The sequence below is a fragment of the Perca flavescens genome, chromosome 23 (genome assembly GCF_004354835.1).
Source record: "Perca flavescens isolate YP-PL-M2 chromosome 23, PFLA_1.0, whole genome shotgun sequence".
Lineage (NCBI taxonomy): Eukaryota > Metazoa > Chordata > Actinopteri > Perciformes > Percidae > Perca > Perca flavescens.
In genome coordinates this window covers 26,204,217-26,222,238 of record NC_041353.1, presented here as the reverse complement: position 1 = coordinate 26,222,238, position 18,022 = coordinate 26,204,217, and positions in this window count along the sequence as shown.

Here is an 18,022-nt window from a genome sequence, read left to right as displayed (position 1 = left end):
TTATGGGGTGAGGCATTATTTACATTTTGTAAAAAGGTGTTAAAACGCCTGATAGACCAATGGTTAGCTGTTAAGAAGGGTTTGCTATTGGTGGGTTGTAAAACGCCCTACAGGGTGTGGTTTGTGGTGTTTAAAAATCCCTTGTTTCAAGGCTGACTGCTCACTTTTTATCCACCATTTTTAGCTGTTCTGGTAGCTAGCTTGTTTCCACGTTTTTTTCCACAACAAAAGGCCAGCTGGAGTTTTTTAATTCTTCTAGGTGCTAGCAAAGAATTGTTTTTCAGCCATGTCTTTCCACGATTTGGACAACAATCTGGATATCTTTTGTTGAAGAAGGGAGACATCTAGAATAGGACCCACTACATTTGGTTTGAGCCCTCAGCCCACCGTGGAAGAGTTATGGGGATGCTGGGCTATTAATACTGGAACAACAGGCAGTTTGAGTCAGGCTCCCAGAAAGAAAGCGATTCCGTTCGGAGATCTTTTCCTACAAGCATGACTGAGTCATGTACATCTGATCTGGAATATGTTGGTGTCAACGGATACAGTTATTCAATTCGCTACAATGCTCGGATACGTGACATTAGCTGTTTTTTACTAGTGTTGCTGTGGAACTATCTAGCAATGCCAAAACAGCCTGTACAATCTCTGTGAAAGATCAGCCCTTTTTCGTGATGTCGTCTGTCCGGATCTTGACAATCGGGCTTTACCTGAGCTGGTGTATGTGTCTCAATGGGATAGTCGCAATGGCTCCAGTATCTATCGTATTGAAGCAGAACCGTTTTCACTAGACCTACAGAGGATTTTATTTTCCTTAGCTTGTGCAGTGAAAGGGAGAAGTTGTTACTGCCCGTGGTCATGAAGAATGGAAGTTAAAACCGTATCCTGTATCTAACGATGAATACAACAAATGGTTTAAAATGTGTTCTTTATACAATGGTGTGACTGGGAGATTTTGAAGAAACAGTTTGATACCATCGACTATGTCATCAGAAGAGACAAAATAAGGAGTTCTTATGAGAACATAAGAAAAAGATTGATATTTGGGAACACTGACCAACAGTCTCTACCCTGCCACGGAACCTCTATAGACCTAAAATCATCAGACACAAAGACTAGCAAAATGGTGGGTCTATTTTTAAGGTGCTAATTATTTGCCCAAAATAGTTAAAATGATTTTATTTTTATTTATTTTTTGCTACTGTGATTGTAATGTGTTATTTTTTTTTTTCCCAGAGGATCTGGAGTGGTTTCATTCGACCCCACAGGTACGCCTCCTAACACCCTGGGCTATTTGCACCCCTAAAGGCATCCGGATCTCCTCAATCCCTTTCATCATCGCATCATCGCCACCTCTATCGCCGAACACTTCCTACCATCCCCACCTACACCTCCCCTGCCACCATCTCTATTGTTTGGGGCACTTCCCCCTCAGACATGTGCATATCAAACAACCCCCCTCAACATATGCTACATTACAACAGGGTGGTGTTGCTGATTGTTCGGACACAGAGGCGCCTGATCAGACCGGATGGGGTGGTGTCATCTTTGTTTATAGATAGCGTTAAAACAGCGTCTCTACATCTTCTTAACATTGTTCTTTACAAGTATTTGGAAGAGCTTTGTTCGGGCTGTCAGATCAATCATCCAAGCCAGAATCAGCATGCCTGTTTAGAGGGCTACCAGAACACTTCTACACTGTCCACTTTGAACAGCTTATGAAAAGACTCCTTACTGATAAATTCATTGGTGTAGTGCAACGTTTTCTGTCCTTGAAACATCTCACCGATGAGGGTAGAATCAGGGGAGTATCCGGGAAACAGTTTTGTACGAGTTGAAAACGGGCTGAAGATGTTACGACTAAAATCAGTGCTATGTATGACTCTATGATAGGGGACGGCGTTGTCAAAATAGCCGAAATTAGAGAGATTGGGGACTATTGGCGCGATTTATATGCAAGAAAAAAAAAAAACTAACAGTGTGAAAATATGGGGAATTGTTTAGGTGTAATGTATAACCATATCAGTGAGCGATATCACGTATCGCATTTATCTGGTATTTTAGATAATGCCATTGCTAATAATGTGAACGGCGTTGAAAAATACCAATGTAAGAGTGCTGATGTAGATCGTACAGTTGTGAGTAGGTTAGAAAAACTGATGGTGATTGTAAAGAAGACAACATAATACCCTCCTTGGGAGGATCTGCTGCAGATGTTATTATCAATGTTAATGACACGTGAGAGTATAGTGGACACATTTTGTGACGTCATAGCCAACATTACACGCAATTTTAAGATGCTGAAAGTTTATCACCTACTTACTATGTATACAATGCTTGTAGATACAGTGAGTTTGTATGTGCAAGAAAAACAGTATACTGATGTCTTGCAGGATTTGCAAAAACTAAATATATTCATAATCAGTAAAAGCAATGTATCCGTATTAGCCAATATGCTGTCTATGATAGAACGGGTTTCACTGTCTTCATAACTGTCCTATATATGACTGTGTGAGTGTGTTTTGTAAAAAAATAAAAAGAATTACATAACTCTAATGTGTTCACTTGTGTTTTAAATGAATCATGGAGAAGGTTATTCACAAAATATACTATGATCTGTCCCACCCAGGAGGGTTGGGAGGAGTGCAGCCGCCGTGATTCCGTCAAAAGAATGTACTGGCTTGTCTCCAACTATCCCCACGGTTAAAAGTTTCTGCTGAGGCAGGATGCGTATACACTGCACGCTCCTGCATTGAAACACTTCCCAAGAAACAGAGTGATTGTTAATGGTATCGACAAGCAATTCCAAGCTGATTTGGTCGATATGTCTGAATATTCATCGAAAACGATAATGTGCACTATTTATTGACATGTATTGATGTGTTTTCTAAATATGCCTGGGTAATATGTCTTAAAACAAATCGGGTCCTATTGTGACAAGTGCCTTTAAGGAAATATTGGAACAAGGACGCATACCCCAAAGCTCCAAACAGGCGCTGGAAAAGAATTTTATAATAAGGTTTTTCAAAAATTGATGACACAGTATAAAATTCACCATTTTCCACATCGAATGAAATAAAATCAAGTGTGGTTGAACGTTTCAATAGGACTTTCAAAACCAGAATGTGGAGATATTTAACGCTGTTAACTCACGCCCGATATATTGAGGTAGTACAAGATATGGTTGCTGCTTACAACGCTGCATACCATAGGTCAATAAAATGGCTCCGTCCTCCGTATGTAAAGACAATGAGAAAACTGTCTTTAACACTCTGTACAAACTGAAACCACATGGAACGGTGCTGTTTAAATTTCAGATGGGGGACACCGTTAGGATATCAAAGCACAGAGGCATTTTTCGTAAAGGTAGAACTCCTCCTGTTTATATACTGAAAGACAATAGCGGGGAGCCTGTGACAGGTACCTTTTACGAAGCAGAGTTACAGGCTGTAATTGTAGACAAAAACAAAGTGTTTAAAATTGAGAAAGTGCTGGCTCGAAAGGAAATAGGCCGTAAAAAGCTTGTACTTGTGAAATGGCTAGGATGGCCTGAGAAATTCAATTCATGGATCTCTGAAAAAGACATAGTTGATGCAAGATAAAAGAGGGGGTCAGTCTTGTAATATTAATCATTGTGGTTTGTTAGTGAAAGGTGTTGGAGCCATGAATAAGAACGGATTTTTGTCACGCTGCCTAGTAATGCCTCACAATTAGTTTATCCAAATAATAAGATTTGGCAATTCAGAACAAAACTGGCTAAACCGATCATATTACAAACACCGTATGAAGTTGGTCTTATTGAAATTCAATACCCCAGGATCTGGAATAGTTTCACCGAGAACGATGCCAAGATTGATTTCATCGACACGAAAACGAAAATGTACAACAAGACAAGGCTAACAGTTGGTTCTTATAATACAATCGCCAGCATTGTTAATGAATATAATATGAAATGTGCTGCTAACACAGCCCTAGCCCACATAACTATGAGCCACAACCCTATCACTAATAAGATTCTTTTCACGGGAGGAGACGGATGGAATATTGTGTTTTTAGGGGCGTCTGGCGAAATTCTTGGGTTCATACCAGACTCTGTGTTCGAAATACACATTGGCCCCCATTTAAAATGTTTCAGCTCCACACCCGGCCGACATCCATGGGGGTCGTTATAATATATTTATTTATAGTGACATTGTGGACTACCAGCTAGTCGGTGATAGTCATGTACCCCTGCTCCGTTGTATAAATATCTCTGATGAGAGCAAACGTATGCCCACTCTGAGTTACGACAGTCCTCACTACACATCGTTGTCACGCTCAACTATTACTGATATTCAGATAGAACTACGAGACGATCAGAACCAACACATCCCTTTCTCATACGGAAAAGTAATTGTCAAACTACATTTTAGACCTGTGAAACATCATTAAAATGATGAGGAAAGCGTACACAGCCCGATGATGGAAGATATATGCACTATTACATGAATCAAGCTGGTGGAGAGTTGCCGGGTTTCATAGGTGCCAGCACACAATATGGGCATGGATTAGGGGGGATATTCAGAAATTTATTTCGAATGGCTGTTCCACTTTTAAAAAAGGGGTTTAATATAGCCAAACCCCATCTGAAAACAGCAGCAAGTGGTTTTATTGGCGATGTTGTGACTAATGTCAGGAACGCCGTGGCATCCAGACAACAGGGCAATGGGCTCATGGTGTACAGGCAAAAGCATTAAAAAGAAGCCCGCCAGGATGTGGGCGTGGCGGACTGTGAACAAAAAGCATAAAAACACCACCAAAAACAAAGAATTCTCAAAAAAGCATCTGTCAGTAGGCGCAGAGCTCCGAAACGACGCTCTCTGTCCCTGACAAAAGACATATTTTAATTTTACAGAATCAATCATGGCGTTTATTCATAATCAGTCCGAAGAGTGTGTGAAGACCGAATTGGACCTGTTTACAGTACCGTACACACAAACATCTATCGAAAAATCTACATTTGTAGAAATCCCACCAATGTCAGCTCTAACGGACGGTGGTCCTATTGAATTTTTCATTTCGGCTAGCGGGGAGGATTATCTCGACCTTAACGATTCATACTTGTATACACGTGTAAGGATTACAAACCCTGATGGCACATTGTTGGCTAACGCGGCGATGTAGGTTTTATAAACTATCCTGGATGCAGTCTTTTTTCACAAGTAGATATAATGTTGGGTGATAGACTGATCACACAGTCTTCAAATACGTATCCTTATCGATCCGTTATAGAATGTCTTCTGAATTATGGAAAGGACACATTGGCTACGCAATTTAGCACAGGGCTATTTTGTAAGGACACAGCGGGCAAAATGGATGAGACCTCTATCACAGGCGATAATTTGGGGTTGACACAAAGGGGTGAATACACATCCGAAAGCCGTATTGTTGAATTAATAGCACCAGTACACGCAGATTTGTTTTTTCAAGAAAAATTGTTGCTAAATGGTGTGGACATGTCTCTGAAATTCATACGTTCAAAAGATGACTTTGCACTAATGACCCCTGGAAATGTCCAATTAAGCTGTGAAAATAATGTCTGCTAGTCTATTTGTCAAGAAAATATCAGTGGCACCAACTGTTAGACTAGCTCATAGTCGGGCCCTACAGCATACTAATGCAAAATATGCTATTGACAGAGTAGCTCTAAAAACCTTCTCAATACCTACAGGCACATGTGTTTGCAACCAAGAAAACCTATTCATAGGACAGATTCCTAAATTTGTAGTCATAGCTTTTCGTAGATAATGAAGCATACACTGGGTCGTATGCCCATAACCCTTTAATTTTGGAAACTATAATACAGAATTTATTAGCCTTTATGCCGATGGACAGCCTCACCCAGCCCGTCCTTTTCAGCCCCTTTTTCAAAGAGGGCAATATGTACGGGAATATTATCAACTGGTTGAATCAACAGGACGCCATTTAAAAGACAGGTCACTAGCCATAACACGAGAGGATTTTGGGGCTGGTTATACTCTATTTTGTTTTAATTTGGAACCTGACGGTGGGGGCTCAGGAAATGTTTCACTGATTAAGAACGGTAACGTTCGCTTGGAAGTTCGGTTCAGAAATCCACTTCCTAGGACTGTGACCCTTATCTGCTATTCAGTTTTTGACTCTGTAATCGAAATATCTAACAGACGGCAAGTCCTATTGGACCACTACTAAAGATGAATAGAGACACAAATTTCTTAGGAGTAATACCATGCGATCATCTCCCAAAAACAGTTGTTTGTAAATTACCCGCCATGCTCGTTGTAAATACACAGCCCAGTAATATGCCGGGTGAACACTGGCTAGGTATTTACATTACAGAGAACAAGCATGGTTTGTTCTTTGATAGCTTTGGACATCCACCTACCTTTTTTCCGCAGGAAATTGGCAATTTCCTCTTAAAGAACTGTGTGGAGATGTACCATTCAGCAATCCAAGTGCAAAATAATTATTCTACAACATGTGGCCAGCACTGCGTCTTCTTTTTATGTCATATTCAGAAAAAGATTCCTTATACAAAAGTATTGAGCATGTATGGCACTAATCTTGTATGCAACGATACAATGGTCAGCCATTTTGTTAGCAGTATACACCCCGTTGTGTGTCACGATCAGAAATTTAAATGTGTACAATGTTCATGTTCCACCTATAGGTAGAAATTGTGTAATGATGTTTCTTTTCAAAAAATAAAGAATGTGGAATATACTATTCTTATAATGCCTTAATTTTTTTTTTTATTTATTTTTTTTTTAAAACAAATTATACAGAAAAAAAAAAAATGCATTCAACAGATAAAATTTATGTAAAACATTCATTTAATGTCACCTGTTTACATACAACACAGCATTTTCACGTAGTCGAATAAAGCCAAACACATGAATAGAAAATTTATGTAAAACACATTCATTTTATGTCACATGTTTACATACAACACTGACTTTTCATATAGTTGAATAAAGAAAACACACCTCAAATAGAAAACACACCCTCAATAGAATAAAAACAAAAACAAAATGAATGAAAACACATCAAATAGAAAACACCCCTCTCAATAGAATAAAAACAAAATAAAAATAGGTTTTTAAAAAAAGTAAAATATAAAGTAGTGTAATAATAGAAATAGGTTTTAAAAAAAAAAAATAAATATAAAGTAGTGTAATAATAGAAATAGGTTTTTAAAAAGTAAAATATAAAGTAGTGTAATAATAAAATAGGTTTTTAAAAAAAAAAGTAAAATATAAAGTAGTGTAATAATAGAAATAGGTTTTTAAAAAAAAAAGTAAAATATAAAGTAGTGTAATAATAGAAATAGGTTTTTAAAAAAAAAAAAAGTAAAATATAAAGTAGTGTAATAATAGAAATAAAAAAAAAAAAAAAGTAAAATAGAAAATAATAAAAATATGTTTAAAAGTAAAAAAAATAAAGTAGTGTAATAGAAAATATAAAAGATTAAAAACTAGACCAGCGAGTCTTAGCAATGGGTGGTGTAATACTAAATGTTCTAGGAGTACTAGTTGCTCGTAAAGCAGATGGTGTACCATGTGTAAATACAGGGGCCATTCTTATTGCTCTAGGAGTGCGAGGGGTTCGTGGAACAATCATAGGCGTTTGTGTATTAGTTTCAGATGATGCAACAGTTTTAAAAGCCTCAATAGAACAGCGTACCCTCGTGTTTGGGATTACGGAGAGTGGCACATTTAAGCTAGCTAACGTTTTTAAAAATATGTTCCACCCTTTTGGTCTAGAGTGTTCTGGAACATTATTATGGGTTGTGACACTTTTCAGCAGATCATACAGATGACTTCCAGGCACATTCTTATTTTCAACAACTATTTCCCTTGATTTGTCCAAGATAACTGGTCATTGTGTCGGGATAATGAAGCCAATATGTATTCTGCATTTCTTTTTATTTCTTATAGGCATATGTTTCAACACTTCTGTCTTTAACATATTTTCTTCTTCATCTTTTGAATCATCCTTTGAATCAACTTCAGGTATTGATAATGTAATCACACTTTTCTCGCGTTCACCCTGTTTTATCATGACTAAGTACCGCTGTAGAATACTGGAATATCTTTTAGCTTTTCATATACATCAATGTCAGGCTGTTTCAATATATCACTCATGGCTCGGTCCAATTCACTTTGTACAGACTGTCGCAGAGATACATTTGAGGAGTCCGTTGTTTGAGGAGGTTGTAATGCCACTAATTGATTTTGTGGAACCAAAAACATTTTCTGCGTGTGTTCCATCTCAATTCCTGTTGATAAGACTTGCTATGAATGGGATAAGCGGCACCCAGGAGAGGGAGTAAAACCCACCTGTTTGATTGATTGTCTTTTTTTTTTTTTTTTTAAATGTTTAACTTTTTATCAGCTATTAGTCTAATAACTTTCTTCTTCTTCTTTAACAGTTTGTACTGATTATTAGACAGTGGTATGTGGCCTCTTAGGACGTTCAAAGCTATTTCACAAAGCGCATTGATAAAGTCTGGACTAGCGTTGCTCATAATGACACCTCTCGCTCTGGGTGACGCCTTATGTAGCATGTCTAACAATGTAAAATTCCTCTCCATTCGGCTTGACATTATTACACCTTTTTTCTAGGAACATATACAACCTGCTGTGGGGATATCAGAGCTGTTCTGAGTCTTAAAATATCGGGGGTTGTGGATTTATAATCTATCAATAGATAGCCAAAGGTGTAACTAGTGGCGTCTTTAAAAGCCTCTAAAAAATATTTAGAATTTCCGGGGAACATTTGCCGTGCCAGTAAGCTTATCTGATGTTGATCTCTAGCATTTTTGAAAATAATCATATAGTTGGTGTTCAAACTGATTGTACGACTAGCTTTACCTTGAATAAACAGATTCTGCACTAAATATATACAACTAAGACGTCGGTGATGGACATACTGTGTGAAAACTTTTTGAACTTCCAAATTATCACAGGCTTGATTCATTAAATCGTCTATAATGAGCAAATTATTCTTAGTAGTAGGCAAGAGTGTCTCGTCAGAGAAACGATTCCGGAGACCTTGTACAAAATTTATATTCACCGTTTTAAGCAATTGATCGTATATTGGTTGCCAGCATGAATAGATGTATACTATGTTATCAATTTTTGTGAAATAACAGAGGACATGTTTTCAATAATGTCTTTGACAAAATATGTTTTCCACAATTCAAGGACCACTGATAACGAGGCTAAAAGGGTGTTGAAGCCTACCATCAAATCCTGAAACATCCCTAGTAGCCATAAGGGACGGTTGTATAGTCTTGGAGCACACGTCGTTTGTTGTAAACAACCTGTACTTTCCTTGTCAAGGTGTCGTTTTTGAGATGGAACTGTTTTTTGTCGCGCTTTATTGTGAATGCTGTTGTGGTCAGACGGCTAGGATGCTGCTGGTTGGTCACAAAGGATTGAACAAGACCAATTAACGATTCATGTGTAACCACTTTGGCATTTGAGGCATTAAGGGTCACACCCTTGCATTTAACTTGTGTATTTCCTTGAGCAGTCCTATAAGCATAGCATTTAGGACCCCCGGAAACAAACTCCGTTATATAATCTTCGTTAGGAGCCCCACAGACTTGAGCGCTATTTAGTTCATCCGTTAAATCGCCAAGATAAGGCCCTAGAGGGGGGATCCACTCGCCGTCTCTGCTTGTGAACAAAATGCTGTCAGTATCCACATATAAAATACGTTCCTGCAGTTTATCCAACAAATCATATAGCTCCATGCGAGCATAGGCGGTGGTCATGGCTCCTATAAAAACATTCACATCTTTTACTCTGGATGCTTCACCATCTGTGTATCTCCACTGGACAATCGCTACTTCTGGTGAGATGAATGAGAACTGGCGAACATCAAAAGTGTCGCTGAACATGAGCTGTGTGAAGCGGGATGGTTCCGTTATGAGCTCAGCAGTAGTCATATTATTTCGCATGGCGAATTTTCCCCAAAGACTATTCAGAAGCAGTTTATTTGTATGCCTGACAGCTTTGTTAAAACATATCTTGGCCGGATCAAGACGAATGCCTTCATGTGCATAATAGTCATCTATGTACTTTTGTTTTTCGTCTTCCGTCTTGATATGTCCAGGGTATCCTGAAGCTTCCTGCTTACGTTTAAGAAATGTTTTAACATAGGCATTAAAAAGCTGATCAGTTTTTTCTGGGAAATGCCAAACTTCAGCAATGGAAACAATCTTGTACCCTTTCTCTACGGCTTTCTGTAATTCAAACGTCACCCAAACGCCAGACAACAACCGCTCTTGATCGCTATGTGTGCAAGGTGTTGTTTGATTCATCTGAACAGCACACGCAGCACATAGGGGGAACATCAGTTTACCGTTACAGTGGTAGGGCAACACAGGGTGATACAGGCCTCTGGGGGGTGCTACTGTACATTTCACAATGCCAAAGTATGCGTTTATGTCATCAAAATCCTTGTGTATTATTTGGGGGTGTCCTATTGGATAATCTCTTTTGGACTGAACAGTTGGGTACAAACTTGTGAAATCATAGTATCTGATCTTTTCATCATTTTCTACCTTGTGGTACAGCTTCATTGCATTTGTGCGGCCTCCAAAGAGGGATTCTCGTGGATTGAGACGCCCTGGTTTTTCATATGTTAACATGAACTCCTTAACGTCAGGGTTAGTGTCCACAGCCTGTCGCCAATCACATTCCCACATCACCACAACTTTCAGCTGATGCTTATTTTTTAGAACAGCCACTCTGTTATGGAACTCCGAGCGCAGCTCACCCTGTGTTTTTTTTTTTTTGTTTTTGGCGAGAGGATTGACTTCACCTGGCGCATAGCACTTATCACAGCCGTGAAAGAAGCAGCCATTAAATTCATAACACGTGTGCGTGTCTTCACAATAGCCATCTACAAAGAACTGACCGAATGACTTTTCACCTCTGTTCAGAGCATGTTGTATGTCAAGGCCCTCTCTGTCTGCAACATACTCAAGCCACTGTATTGAAACATCAGAACATGTCTTGTTTTGCCTAATGTAGGCGCCTTCGTATGTCAGAGCAACAGTGTCTTTGGGAAGGAACAGCGTTTTAAATACACCCATACACGAGGAAGCCAATGTAGCGTATGCAAACGGGTCTAGGCCTGTGCACTCGTGGAAGGCCTCTCTGTATATTTTGCATGCTTTAATCAAAACCGTTACATCGTTAACACAATAGCTGTGCATCTCTTTTCGAAAGTCAAAAGGCGTGTCGCGGACCGTATCGTACCACTCCATGAACGTTTTCTTAGAGGTGTCACTCATAGCATCATAACCATATAGAGCTGGTGCAGGATACGGTCCAATATAATTCTCATTCTCTCGCTTGTTAAATTCATGGGGGAAGAATCCTTTGAGAAGATCAGAGAACCCCATTGCTGCCGGAGTTTTAGACAGAGCCATAGGGATAAAACTGAACGAATCGATCCAACGCTGATTGAAAGTAGAATCGATCATCAGAAGCACCCTAGAACCGCGCATAGTAATAGTTGGACAAAGTTTCTGACTCACCAGATACTCTAAAACTATATAACTGTCAAAACCTGAAGCATTGTGTGCTATAAAAGTATAGCCTTTGTATTTCTCCTGTCTGTAGTTCTGAATGAATGATGCGACGCAATTTGTTGTTTCGTAGCAGTTTTTTTGCCCGTCCATATCCATAATGCATACAAAATTAGCTTCATGACGACCACATTGATAACGTGTTTCGAAATCGTAAAAGAGATACTTATCACTACTTTCTTTGCGTTCTCTACGGGTTGTATATAGCAAGAGTGCTTAGTAGCACCTAAAGGCTCTCTACAATGTAGGCATTTAGGTTTTTACAGCTGTGTGGATTTTTCGACACACGATATGTTGCGTGACAGGACTACGCAATATTTGTTTGTATTGCACGTATAAGCCCGTGTTTCCCATCGGGTTTTTTATGGTTTTCAAAACACTGTTGCGATTTGCATATCGTCTACAGTCTCTGCATTTAATGGTCTTGTCAGGTATACAAGCAGTGTAACACACATTACAATCCCAACTACAATGATGTCCCAGAGGGTTCTGGTAGGTCTTGTAACACCCTCGCAAACGTAAGACGCCCCAAAAAAGCCGTTTTATTTACGATGAGATAATAATGCTCGTCATGCAAATACAACCACGCTGTTTTCACATCGGGTTTGTCGTGCGTTTTGAAGATTGTGGGTTTTTACATCCAGCTACATGATGGAATATCACAATTTTCATTTTCAAATGTTTCTGAAATCTGTCAACATCAGAGAACGAAACTTTATGTGTGTAGTCAAAACCCAAATCACTATGCAGCTGCTTGGCATAATTCATCTTCTCATCATGCGACAATCTGCTGTTTACATAATGTGCCAGGCAGAGAGAAAAGCAGAGATTGTCGTTACCAGCGTTATTCTTGGGATTATACAAAGCATTACCTTTTTCTGACAATATTTGATCGTAACCAATGCTTCCTAGTTTTCGCCCCCACCATTCCCTCCCGACATATTGCGCCGCTATTGTCACAATTAATTCTAAAGAGTCTTCGGTCAGTGAATTATCGTTACTCTGCATCGCCTGTGCTACTTGCTCCAGAAATGTGTCTGTGTTATAGCCATCGCTTGAATTCAACATTGTTTGGATAGGGACATCTACGGACCCCCCCTTAACTCAACATTTAAAACACTGTCCTGTGTTGCATTACCCAACGCCCTCTCTATTAAACCTGTTAGGGTGCTATACACCCTTTCAGGAACACTACCAATATCCGTCAAATCAATATTTCGCAAGTCAACATCTTGACGAAATTCAGCAGCATTAAAAAGGGGTATCTGTCTGGATGCTATTTCAGATGTTACCTTAGAAACCCGCCCGCACCACACTGCACACTACCCTGAGGATTTTCTGAGGGTGATGGAGGGGTCTATAAGCGCTTGTGGGACGGTTGGGGACCAGTCTGCTCATCTGTACAAGATCGTTTTGAGGGCTGAACACTCGGAAAACATGATGGTCTCTTATTACTCTGATCTATGCCTGTGGGGTCTGTATTTGATGATTGTATAGAGTCTGTATTGGCCTGTGTATTGCTGGAATATACGCTTGAAGGACCATTATGTGACAACTGCGCAGGAGCAGGTCTATCTGATGTGTGTGTTTTCTCACTGTTGCTTTCACTAGGTCTAGAGCGAGGCATAGATCGGGCCCATGCTTCGAATATTTTTGCATGCATTGCACACAATCGTGCAAAATCCTGAGGATTGTTTACTGCTCTTGTGTAATCGTCCTTGCACGGCCATTCTAGTTCCTCATCAATACGAACATCACACTCCCCTAGGGGTTCAGATTTTTTTGTTTTTTTGGTGGGGATGACATTTTTTTTTTTTTTTTTTTTTATTTTGCACAAACTATAGACTGTTTTAACACTTTTTACTGCGGGTCATATTCATTGTGTTTTTAAGGCATACTATCATAGGATCAAGCATTGAATTGAGAGAGCTGACATGAGAGGCAATAGCTGTGCCAAAGCCTGTGACCATATCAACCAAATGCGTGTTAGCTCTGGCCTGAATGGCTAGCGCAGCTCCAAAGTCTGTGACCAAACCGGTCAATTGTGTGTTAGCTGTTTGCAAGACATCTAATTTATTCATAAGACCATTGTTTTGTTTTCGTAATTCGGCTAATTCTGATTGTATTTGTTTATAAGGGTCAGCGACTGCAGGTTGTTGAGGGGATGTGTTAACACAATACTCAAAAAACTCTGCACTCTGAAGTAATGTTAACTGCTCAGGACCTCCTAGTGCCCCACCTTGTTCAAACCGATTGTTAGTAATATAATTAGGTACTGTTTGCTTATCAAGGAATGGAACGTTAACCTCTAATACATTTACAGGAGTGGTTATGGCGGTATTAGCACTGTTACACTTTTTATCTGCCACAGTTATAACAGAGGTGTGTGGTATACAGCTGACATAATCGGTGCCTTCCTCGGTGCTATAGATACAGTTAAAGAGGTATTCACCTACATTATATTCAGGGTCCTCCTGCAAAGCAGCCTGACACAGTTGGTGGGGTGTAAGCTGTGTTGCTGTTGGTCCAGTGTCTTCAGACTCTTCTCCTGTAGCTCCCCGATTTGTCTGACGTGATGTAGGGACGGGTGCTGTTAGCTCTGTGTCTTCAGACCCTTCGCCTGTAGCTTCACGATTTGTTTGGCGTGATGTAGGGGCTGTCGCTGTTAGTCCGGTGTCTTCGGATACTTCGCCTACTTCTATGGCATGGATTGTCTAGAGGTATAACAAAATATTTTTGGTTAAATAAAGACACACACAAGCACACACACACACACACACACACAAGCACACACAAGCACACACACACCTCATCAGATGTCTTTTGTTCCCTCTCAATGGTGACACTTGGTGGCTGGTAGGGCGTTGGTGTACTAGACGACGACCGATGCAAGGACTCCAAGTCTTTGCGTGCCGTTAGCTGCTAAAACAAAGGAAAAAGCCTTTTTAACAATATATACATTTTATTTAAAAATCTTTTATAACACAATGTAAATATATTCTGCTAGCTACAAATGCGTTTCTCACCTCTGCAGTGGTGTTAGGAACACCGATACAGTGTCTGGGTAAGGCGTGTCTGGAACAAAGGAAGGGCTTCTTCTTTTGGGCGGGAGACCGGTCGTGTATGGCTTCACAGGCTGGAATTAGCATTAGATTAGATTTTTTTTTTTTTTAAATACAACACGCTATTTTACTGCTTTCCTTTTAAACTCACCTCAATAGATCTCTTCCTATATCTCTTCTTAGGCTTGTGTGGACATACGTATCTGCTCCATGGGGGTGACTGTGTGAAATCGTCCTCAGGCGTCAAATACAATGTAACTAAGTCTTCCGTCGCCTTTAGTTGCTAAAACAAAGGAAAAAAGCCCTTTTAAAATATATACATTTTATTTAAAAAGCTTTTACAACACTATGTAAATATATTCTGTTAGCTACAAAAGGTTTTCTCACCTCAGCTGCTGTGTTACTATCATAAGATACAGTGGTCGGGTAAGACGAGACCGGAACAAAGGAAGGGGTGCTACTTTTGGGCGGGAGACCGGTCGTGTATGGCTTCACAGGCTGGAATTAGCATTAGATTAGAAAAAAATCTTTTTTTTTTTTTTTTTTAAATACAACACGCTATTTTACTGCTTTCCTTTTAAACTCACCTCAATAAATTGCTTCTTAGGCTTACGATGGCGAACGTTAGGCGTAGCAGCTTTCACAGAGAGGGGCATCGAAGCACATGGTCTTTCAACAGGATTGATTTCAGCCACATGGGAGAGCGAGTAGCCCTCGCCCTTGCGGATCCTTTGTTCAGGGGCTGATTGTCTAGACAAAGAAAAATATATATATATATATATATATTAGATGGCTACAAACACAGTGATAAATTAAACAGTAATAAATATTACATATTGAAAGAGATAAATAAACCGTAAATACCTGTTTGCTGTGTTCTTATTCCTTATTAGAGTGGCCTTTGGTTTAATGTTCTGGCGTGTTGGGGTCTGTAGGATTGGGCTACACGGAGCTTTTTTAAAAAAACAAAAACAAAATGAATGAAAACACAGTACTAAATCAATTAATGCTGTAGTGTATAATATATTTATAAGTTTTTTACCTTGTGGTTTAATAGTTTCGTCAACTAACACAGCCACGTTATCCCAGCTCTTTGCACGATCACCTAATGATGCAAACTACATTATAACACACAAAAAAAAAAAAAAAACGTTTTAAGTCACAAATGTCTGAATGAATTAAATACCTTACAATAAGCTTCTTTTTTTTTTTTTTTTTTTTTTTATACTCACCAAATGCAGCCATTGCTGTAGAACCGAATCCTCTTTCTTCAGAGGACTTTGTTGAGAAAACGAGGGAAAGTTTTAGCTAGCCACGTAGCTACAAAATGCAGGTAAAAAGTGAGCAGACCCGTCTTGAAACAAGGGGTTTTAAACACCACAAACCAAACCCCTTTATGACGATTTAACACTCACAACAAAAGACCCCACATTTACAAGCTAGCTACTGGTCTAACACAACTTTTCTTTTTTTTTTTTTTTTTTTACTAGCGTCATGTGGTACAACCCACCAGCATTACGAACACACGATCAAAGTTTTAGCTAATTCATGAATGACTGAATGAATTAAATAGCTTTGAACATTCTTAAACACAAGCTTTACTTACCACTTGTAGGTAGCGATGAAAAAATTAAAAAGTGAAACTCCAGAGGGCTTTTTGATGTGGAAAAAACGTGGAAACAAGCTAGTTACCAGACTAGCTAAAAAAAAAAACATCTAAAAAAAGAGCTAAATAGCAGTAAACAAAAGGCTAAAGAGGGCACTGTTGAGAAACGATCCCTAGTTGTTTTTCACCAAAACATAAGACAAACGCCAGATGGCCTTTTGTTGCGGAAAAAAAACGTGGTAAAAAGGGTACTACATGTACTATGAAATATGTGAGAATACGCCTCCGCTCAAGTGCACCAGACCCCTGTAGTGGTGAAGCGGCCGCCCACACTACATACGTCACCACGTTCGCGAAATGCACTCCCATATTCGACCACTGGATGGCTATCGCGGGTGTTCCGACATTCGACCGCTGCGTCATCACATCCGCTAGAGGCGCACGCAGCATCGACGGCGGGATGCGCTCCCATATTCGGCCGCTAGATGGCGCTCGCGGTGTGCCGACGTTCGACCGCGACGTCATCACATCCGCTAGATGCGTGCGCAGTTTCGACGATTAGATGCACTACCATATTCGGACACTAGATGGCGCCCGCGAGTACCAGCAACGATTAGATGCAATACCACATTCGGCCACTAGATGGCGACAGCGAGTACCAACGGGCACCCGCGACGTTACATGCACGCTCATATGACCAGATTACATGGCGGGTTTGCGCGTGCGTGTGATGACGTCACACATGCACGCGCAAAGACGCCATCCTATTACTACTGAGATGTGCCTAGCGGTTTTCATTAAATTCGCAAAAAAAATTATCCAAAAGCCATACCGATCCGCCATACTTTAACGTAGAAAAACGATTAAAAGTTAAACTGATGACAAGACTTTGTCCTTTATTGGGCTAAATGGGCATTCTGATATCAAGCACCATTGTTACGAAATCACAGTTTATGTATCGTCCAATTTTCACAGCATCATACATCAGAGTGGGGAGGTGCTGTAAGATCCTCTGACATTTTTCAAAGAAAATTGCTCTCTCCCCCATAATTTTCACGCTTCATACATCATTTTAGGTCAAAATGTAGGGAAATCTGTGCTGGTCGCAGACATGTAAAGTGATCCACCAGACTTAAAGGTGCAATATGTAATATATTTACTGTATTAAATCCAAAAATTACCACAATATGTCATCAGATATTAAGGAAGCATGCTAAGCTGAAATACTATGTTTTCTGACAACAATTTTAAAGCCAATATTTTCTCCTTTGTATTTTTGCCTGTGTGTTGTTATCAACTGCCTATTTTGATGGCCGGGCTGGGATGCCAGATATAAAACGCAAACCCAGCGCGCTACAGCCATGGAAGCAGCAAACAAACAAACAGAATCAACACGTATTGTAAAGATGGAGACAGCTTAGAGCCCAAAAGGACACAGAGTTAGCTAATTTAATTTAAGCATTAAACTTTAGCCTTATTTATCAAGGCTACTAGGACGGGCTTTATGTCATTTAAACATTTGTATACTCAAATTGAGTTATATAACTCAATTACAGTAGTTACTCGCAAAATAATTGAGACACAGCCAGTCAAGTTACCTGACTGATCCTGGCTAACGCCACCATGCTAACACGTCATAACTGCTAACGTTACTGGAGGACCAGGCAAGCGGGCCATGGCTGTTTACAACATGTAGCATGTTCAGCGGCCGAAGCTGAAAAACAGTGAGTC